Consider the following 9,595-nt stretch of genomic DNA (forward strand, 5'->3'; position numbering starts at 1 on the left):
CGGGGAGCTCAAGACCGTCAGTTAGCAGACTCTGCCCGATCCAGGACTAGGCAAACAGCTGGCTATGCTCAGCTTGAAGTAATTATCAGTGTTTTGGAGAAAAAAAGGCATATTCAGCAATCTCTTTCATGCTGACACACCTACACACACACTTCTGCGGGGATGAAGAGGACATACAAAGGAGCCCATCTTTCAGGGCTTTGGAGGGCTTGTGTTAGGTCCCAGACAGCGATTCCGATTGGGAGCTCGAGGTCCTGCAGAAGTGCAAAAATGTGAAATTCTTCCAAGGGATGCAACAGAGAGGCTGGGAGCATTGGATTGGAAACCTACCTGTCTGGAATCAGGGGCTAAGATGCACAACTGCTTCAGTAAAACTGGCTTCATTTTTAGACATTTGAATGGGTGCTGCAAGCGCATCACACCTTTCAAATACAGGCTGGTTTTATTTAGTGGCCTAGATACTGCTCGTCTGGAGGTCCTTGTAAATGTGGGCTGGAGTTCTTGCAGGTAACAAGAAGGAGAGGTCGAAGGTGGGAAATTCTGCAGAAAAGACCCCATCAGCCTCCTCTTTGCTCATCTTAAAGCATTGCCCGTGATGGAAATCTGCCTCAACAACCCCAGGAAATGCTAAGCTCCATTGGTACAAATTACAGCTCTTTGTCTATTTTATGATGCACTTATGCCAATGGTTGAGTGCTCCCAGTGAATAAAGTCTAGATGCAAAGGCTTTATTGAGCCTTTGTACTTACACACAGAAGTGAGACCTTGAGTGGGAAGTCAGAACCTGATTCCTCATTTCTATACGTGCAGGCTTATAACAACCTTTGACAGAGTATGTCGCTATATCTAAGCTATGGGTGCCCCTGGCAGACGTACCTTAGCCCTGTGGGCTTCAGCACAAGCTGCAGAAGCTCTGGGTCCTTGGAACTCATCACTTCTGGGACTTACACGGTGTTGGTACGTAGTCTGGCAGGGAGAAAGCTGCAATCAGTGCTCTTGGTTGCCATGGCCTTGCCCATTAAGCCCTGAGCTGGTCATTGCTCAGGAGGTTGGCCAGATCATCCTGTTGACCACAGGGAGAGTTCAGGAACACAGTCCAGGCAATCCGGACCGCCCTAGAAGAAGCAGGTCCCTCTAGTGCCTAAATAAGGTATGGCAATGGATGGGGTTTTATGCAGCTTCTCCCAGTTTTGGACAACTTCTGTCTGCCAGGATGCTGCAGTGGAGCATTCAGGCACAGCATTGCTGAAGCACAGACCATGCACAGAATGGGCAAAGAAATACGTGCAATGAAAGGTGCGCCTGAGCACACGCTGCTTCCTTCCCGAGCAAGAAAATAAAGCAATATTGCCAAAGGGCACTGGCAGTTCGTCTTGCCCGTCTCTTGGAATACACAATAAGAAAGTGTGATCCGGCATAAGAGCCCCAGCAGGTAACATGGATGATCAAGTGACCAATGCATTGCATTGGTCATCTCAGATGGCAAAATCCATGAAGGATGTAAAAAGTCAGTTTGAAGTACATCTCAGAAACAAGCAGGGCATCAGCACCAGCGTTGGTGTCATCCAACAGACCTTCTTTAAAGGGGAATAACCGATATGTCAGGGATGCTAGCTGGGGGAACTGAATGATGGTTCACAGAGTCTGGAGCCCAGAGAAATAACAAACCACAGAGAGATTTGAAACACTCAGAAACAAGATTCAGCTTGGAAAAAATGCAACTGTGTCTGGGGAAAATAATTGGGGTTGCCTACTCCCAGAAGGAGACAACTTTGGGAACAAATCATTTGGCACAAAAAAAAAACGGGATTACAGCATAGGGCAAGGTAGACATGGTTTCAGAAAAAACATTACATAGCAGAAAGTCAAAGCAACACAAATGTACTTGCAGAGATATCCTAAAGCAGGGAAGGAACAGCCCCTCTGTGTTACTCTGATGTGGCTGCACTGGGAGACCGTGTTCAGCTCGGAGGGTTACTAAAATGAGGGTTACTAAAACACAGTAAACTTGTCGATAGTTTAAACAAGAATTATTAACGGGCTTGAGGGGTTGGCATAGGTGCACTGCTTAGGTACTGAAGAAGGTAGAGTTGGGTGCCTGGGAGCCAGATTGCCATACATTGATTCACAAGCAAGTAAAGCTACAAACAGTCCTATTGACATAGTGATTTTAAGTTGTTATGGTTTAATAGCTGGGTGGATATAATAAAAATTAATTGTACAAAAAGACATTAAATAGTGAAAAAACAGAGGAATAATTTAGAATAGCCACAGAGGCTGTGTACATAAGAGTAAATAAAACAAACTTCAGACCAACTAGCAGTTCATGTTCATACACTTATATGATTTTCTACCTCGAACAGGAAAGAAAAACTCCAGTGTGATATAGAGTTTAGTTTTAGAAATGTGGATTTTAAGAGAAAAATCCCTTAGCAATTCTTATTTAAGGTCTGAACTTCCTCGAACTGCAGGGCCAGCACTACACAGGTGCCAGGCAGGGAGGGCAGGGGTGGAAAGAGGGAGACAGAGGGGTCTCTGCTTAGTACTGGGGGGATGAGGACACTGGAAAAAGAATGTAAGACCTGGGGTGACCCTTCAGGGGCAAAAGAAATGAACTCTGCTTACTGTGGTTGAATTTGCTTGTTTGTTTTTGCATTATGTTGTGATTTTGAAAATAGTTGAGAAAACTGTGCCAGCTGCAGGAATGGAAGGCATAAACACTGAGGTGCCTCGTGCCTTTTAGGAAGGATGTCAGGCCCTGTAGGACCAGAAACGTGCACCCATTGACTTTGGAGATTTTAAACAGAAACCCCTGAGACTGATGAAAAGCAAGGACAGTCAGGCTGTTAGTGAGGACACAGGAGGCTGTAGGGGTAATAACAAAAGAAGAAGATGTTAGAGAGCTTTTGAAACTCTTGTATAGGAGGAAGCAAGTATCAGATCCTTTATGTATTGATATATTTTCAAATGTTCAGCTTTATTATTGTCTTGGTTTTGGCTGGGCTAGTGTTATTTTCTTCCTAGTAGATGGTATAGTGTTGTGTTTTGGATCTAGTATGAGAAGAATGTTGATAACACACTGATGTTTTCAGCTGTTGCTGAGTAGTGTTTATACCAAGTCAAGGATTTTTCAGCTACTGATGCCCAGCCAGCAAGAAGGCTGGAGGGGCACAAGAAGTTGGGAGAGGACACAGCCAGGGCAGCTGACCCAAACTGGCCAAAGGGGTATTCCAGACCATGGGACGTCATGCCCGGTATATAAACTGGAGGGAAATCTGGCCAGGGGCTGCTGCTTGGGAACTAACTGGGCATTGGTCAGTGAGTGATGAGCAATTGCATTGTGCATCACTTGTTTTGTACATTCTAATTCTTTTATTATTATTAATATTATTATTATTATTATTATTGCCATTATTACTATTTTCTTCCTTTTCTGTCCTATTAAACTGTCTTTTTCTCAATGCAAAAGTTTCACTTTTTTCCCAGTTGTCTCCCACATCCTGCTGTGGGGAGGGAAGTGAGTGGTTGTGTGGTGCTTAGCTGCTGGCTGGGGTTAAAACATGAAAATTATAGAAGTTTTATTCCCTAATTAGGTGTTATTTCCTCAAGTAGCTGCAGGGCAGTTAGTGAAGTTGCTAAAATACTACTCACATAAGTAAAGATTGCCAAGCCAGTGTTTTCAAAGGGTTAATATTTGTTGAATAAAATTGGCCAATACTTTCACATATGAAAAAAAGATTTTGAAAAATATTGGGCATAAACCCACTGTTTTATTCTACATGTAGTGGATTGTTCTGTCTCTCCTACAACAAACAAGTTTTTTAGTTTTGAAAAGCAAAATCTGTCAATTCAAAAATCAAGCTTTTGGGAACTGATTTGAAATACATTGTTTTTCTGATTAATTCTGCAACTCTTTCAAAATTCCAGTTTTTCACCAAAAATTGTAAGCTTTCTTGGAAATTTATTAGAAAGAAAAAAACAGGTTTTGCTCCTGTTTAAGTTTTTTTGTTTATTTGCAAAAGTATACTTGCCATTTTCTAAGCAACTATAGCTAATTCACACTGTTACCTGATAAAAGCCTCCGGTGTCAGCAAAGAGCTGTGAGATCTGTGACAAGTAAGATCATCATCAAATGCATAATGCTAATGTTTTAAATTTCTGGAGAGGACTGAAAAATCAAAATGCTGAAAGAAGACAACTTGCAAAGATAGCTGGGAGCAGCAGGCAGTTAAGTAATATGTTTTGTGTGGGTGGGGAGGTTAAGTTGTGGTTTTGTTTTCTTTTGTGAGAGAGAAAATATTGATTCAGCTGGAGAAAATGGAAATGACTGAGGAAGCTACCTCAGATGAGTGAAAAAATCGAACAAATATGCTCCCACATGTGTTTCTCCTTATCGCTTCTGCAAAAATTAAGCCCCATCTTTTCAGCTCTTGTTACTGTGCTTCCTACTATCATAAAAGACTAACAATGAATATTCATTTCTGCCATTACCATATGTCTTTATTTTCATGTCCCTGCCTATTTGGAAAAGTACTTTGAAAACAAAGGTGTCTGCTACAACCCATCTCTAGATGGAGATCTGTGGAACTGTAAATTGTACCTGCTACCCTCATCCTCCTTAAGAGCTTTATACAGAGACAATGTCTACCCTGTGGGTTTTCAAGCTGACGGGGGAAGCTCCTGTAATGTATTTTTAATGCTACAGATCCAAAGGAAGCTGGAAAAGAGAGTCCTAAGCACAGGAATCCGAGTAAGAAAATAGATGATAATAATCCTTGGCCTGACAACATCTTGGATACTTGCCTTGCATTATTTCACCTCCTTACTGAGAATAGAGGGTAGTGTTGGTTTTTAGCCCAAATCAGAGGGTGGTGCCATACGGCAGTGTTATTTTCTGTTTAGAGTGGTGGGTTCAGACTGGAAAGGCGATGCTATAGGTCTCGTAGAAGAGACCACCTTCAAAAAACTCCTCCTAAGAGGTTTCCTCCTTCTCCTTTACTGCAGGCTACTTCTGCTAATTTTGTCAGCCTGAGATGGCCTTGGACGGCCTTTGCTCTGAGTCCTGTGAGGACAGGGCTGAACGCCGTAAGAGAAGCTGCTACAGAAACCAATGGGAAAGGGCAAAGTGCAGTCAACTTCAGAACTCCACTTCTTTAGACTGACATGAAATCAAGAGATATGCAATAAATCTCACCTGGTGGTGGTGTTGGCTGTTGAATGACATGAAGGGCATGATGGTTTCAACAAGAGGTAGAAAGGAGCATAAAAACTAATTAATTTATTACCTAGGAAAGGAGTCTCAAGTTAAAGTACTTTATTATTCCTAAAAGCTGCGTTGCCTTAAGATATTTATAATAGAGAGCCAGAGAACATGTTTCGTGAAGAGCAAACCTACATGGTCATGAGTCCATGCAAAGTGTCTCAGCCCAACTTCTTTCTGTCTTTTAAAGAGTAATGCAGAATTAAAAACCAAAACAAACCAAAACAAACACCCTTGCCCCCCCAAAAAAACCCCAACCAAAACCAAACTGAAACCAGTGGGACAGTGGCTGCAGGAGTGTGAAATATTTGAATGCTGCCTGGAGGGGATCTGGTCCTGTTCCTGCCTCTGCCCCATTGTTCCAATGGGATCCTACTCAACAGCTTGGATCCAGCAGGGCTTTAAGTCCTGTCAACTTGGGATCACCAGGTCTATTTGGGTGAACCACTGCAGTTGTGATGGGTGTTGAGCTGTGGATGTGACTATCCTTGTAAACTAGGCAGTGCCAGGGCCCATTTTCTAGCTCTGGGGCCAGCTGGCACAGCCTGGCTGTGTCTACAGCATTAAAGCATCGCAGTCTCCGGAATAGGGTGGCTGCATCCAAATCGCCAGCTCAGAACAGTCCCTGGCTGGTGCTGGATCCTGACCTCCACTCAGGAAAGTGCTGGTTGTTTGGGGCTAAAATCATTCCAGGCAGTATTCTAAAAATTGAAGAGTATAGATGATTGAATTCCAGGGCTTGGGAATGTTCCCTGGCACCATTCAATCTACTGACAGAGGTAATTATAGGATGGGATTTGCCTAATCAAATGTAGATGCCTACATCTGAGACAGTTGTCTGGGTCTACCCCAGACAATGTATAGTCAATGAAGAGAAACACTTGGGCATAATTTCACTCATCATATGAGATCCATTTATCATTAAGTGGATGTCTAATAACAGTCACATGGATTGCACCATAAAAGCTGTATTAGATAACACTGACTGTAAGAGGAGCCCAGAAAGAGTAGGTCACTACATTATGAACAACATAGACCGATACAGACAACACAGGGTAATTATACTCCAAATGTAGGTATTGTAGACAGTGCTAGAAGCAAAACTGGGCAAAAATCTGTGGCAGAACAAAGACTTAGTCTTAACAATCCCTGAACCATCTTTTCCTATATTTTATTAAACCTCTATCTTCCTGTGCTTCCTAAGGTTTTATCTTCTGGCTGCTTTCACAAGATGTGACTAAGTCTGTGTATATCTGAATATATGAGGGCCTGATTCTGTTTGCAGGTCCCTTGGTAGCAATGTAAGAGCAATCGTAACAATTTGCATTTATACACTTCCTTCCACCTGATAGCCTCAGAGTGCTTTACAAATACTGATTGATTATGTTTCACATTACTCCTGTGGGATGGCTATAAAATAGAAAAATAGAAGAGTGGATTATGAATGACTGGAACTGAGAGATAGGCAAAGAGAAAAGAAAAGCATACCGTTAGAAAAAGGAGGGACCATTATTTCTCCATAAAACCAGGAACTCAGTGATTTTGTCCCCATTTACACCAGTTGGAAATTCAATTTTCATGCCCTAAATTCCTGGCAAAGCATGAGTTTAATTCAGGACATATCTTGGCTTTGATGAAAACTCTGGATGCTCTTAACTTTTGACACAGTGTATGCACTATATAGAGTAAAGGTGTGGTATGTTCTCATACATGTTCTCATGTTCTCATGTGTGGTATCAGGTTTTTGTGGCACTGGACTGATTTAGTGAACTTAATAGCAAGAAAGGCTGCTTAGCCAATACCTGTGAGTGCACAATACAGATTCCCCTATCAGTAGAGACTCTAGATTTATATAGGCCAAGTGGCTTCACAGGGAATGTGATCCAGTTTATCTGACTCGGTGTCAAGTTCCTCCCAAAAGAAGAGCTGAAATTCCCAACATGGTCAGCGGAGATAGGCAGGGTGCTCTGGAGGCCTCCAAGGAGAGATCTTGCCTGCCTAAATTGAATCACCTAAATTAGATAAAGTGGATCTTCCTTTCAAGGCCTTCAGGGCATCTGTCATCACTGCTTGCCTGGGAACTTAGGTACTTACTGTAGGACTGCTCCGATAGGACCCAAAAATACAGGTGTTGCCTAGAGAGTCAACCCAGGCAAAGGGGATCCCTCCTCAGGAAAAGATATATTAGAAAAATCCCCTGCAAGTGTCGGGGTGGCAATGAAAGGAAAAAAAGTGTGTCCTCTGACAAAGACTCACCTCTCTGCCCTACTTGATAGCTTGCTCTCTGCAGAGGTTGCAGTCCCTTTCCTGACACGCGGCGGCTCGTGTTGAGTGATTCGCATGCTAAGCCCTGACAATCCTCCTCCCCGCTCCTCCTTGTCATTGGCTCCATAACCTTGTCTGGGATCAACTTGCTGAGTGATGTCTATTGCTGTGCACTGTTGCTCCGTTCTCTGCATTATTTAGCATGCTGACAGCCTTTGTGCTATTTGCAAATATTACCAATGGTGATTGCAAACTGCCTTCCAGAAATACGGGATAGCAACAGACCTAGCAACAGTCTATGCAGAACCCCACTAAGAGCATCCTCTCGCCATCAGGGTTTCCCATTGATAAACCCTTTTGCAGGTTTGTGAATTACCCTGTTCTTATTCTCCTTAGCGTGTGCTGTATTGATATTACGTGGAGCTAATTTTTTAATCAAAATGTTTGCAGCAAAAAGTCAAACATCATACAGAAGTCTAAACAGATTATATCTTTGTTGTTACCTTAATTAGCCAGCCTTGGAAAATCATCAAATATTTAAATTGCATTTGTTTTAAGAGGCATGTTTTCTGTAAAATTTTGGTGACTAGTATTAATTAGTTATATTCCTTATTGCTTATTTATTCTTTATTAATTTTGTATTGATTTTGCCTTTTTTTTTTTTACCCTGTATCAGTTCTCTTATTGATGTTACACTGGCTTTCCCAGGAGATCTCATTCATCATTTGTTATTATAGACACACATCAATCAATCAATTTCCACCCTTTGGAACATCCCCTGGATTCTGCTCTTTTGGAAAATGCTTTTCTAGAAACTCTTGGGCATGAAGGTTGCCTCAGCCTGCAATTTTCCTGTGTTTCAATACATAGTCTCTCTAATTTTTTGGGATTGCGTGGAGTAGCAGTGTCAAAACCAGGGGTGTCATTTCAGAAAACTTCTATGGGAGATGAGGAATACAGAGGAAAGGGGAGAGGTAGCAACTGCAGAAAAAATGCTCCAGTCCCTAATGAGCCAGTTAGTTTTGACATGTGAGAATTAGTACAGAGAGCTAGAATAGTGAGAAGGTCAATAGGCAATTATGACCTGACATGAACTGCACCTATCCACAGAAAATTTAACTCTGTCACTTCAGTCTCAGACCATCCCACTACACAAATGCTTCCCCCCTCTCCTTCTTCCCCTCTGTTCTGCTTGTGCGTTTAGAGGTTCTCTAAAACCGTCTACTTTAACCAGCTGCTTCTGCCTTTGGTGGATCCTAGCCCTCGCCAAAGACCTCAGGTTTCTAAGAGCTGTTGTATACGAGGAGAGAGTCCTTCCTCTCAGCCCACATCCACTGCTGCAAGAATCTGGTACTATTCTTGGCCAGGAGAAGGGAAATCTCTGATGGTTTAGTTCATCCCAGGAGAGAAAGGACACTGCTGTACATCAAACCCATTAACATTTTCTTAGATTGGATCGTCTTGATCCTTCAGCAAGATGGGTATTTTAATAAACTGCTTTTCTCCCTTATGTGTTAGAAGCCTTAAGAAGGTTTAAATATTTGATAGCATTTGTCTTCCATTTTCAGCAAGAGGGTCAGGTGTAATCAAATCAGAGAGCTAAAAAAGTGAATGCCAGAAACAAAGGAATAAAAATCAAAGTAGAACAAAAATAGTAGAGATTGTACACTTAGATGAATTTAAATTGGATTCTCAGACAATTTATGGAAAAATAGCTTGGTGTTATTGTTGGGTGCCTGTGAACTCCTAGAAGTCAGATGAGGTCCCATAGGATAGGAAACAGCAAATAAAGTGAACATTTTTAAAAAGGAAGAGGAGGCATAGAAGGCCAAAGGATACTGACCCGCCAGCCAACCAGGCATAATGGAACAATAACTATCTGAAAGCTCCCACAGAGAAATGAGCAGTAATGTGGGTTTGTTAAGAAAAAAAAAGTGTCAATTCCTTCTACAGCAGGCTTCAGGATAGGTAAGAAGCAGTAGTTAAATACTTAACTTTAGGATGTCTACTGACATTGTTTCATATTATTTTCTCACAAACAAACTGGAGAAAGATTTTCCTGATAAGACT

Source organism: Buteo buteo, chromosome 17 (genome assembly GCF_964188355.1).
Source record: "Buteo buteo chromosome 17, bButBut1.hap1.1, whole genome shotgun sequence".
NCBI lineage: Eukaryota > Metazoa > Chordata > Aves > Accipitriformes > Accipitridae > Buteo > Buteo buteo.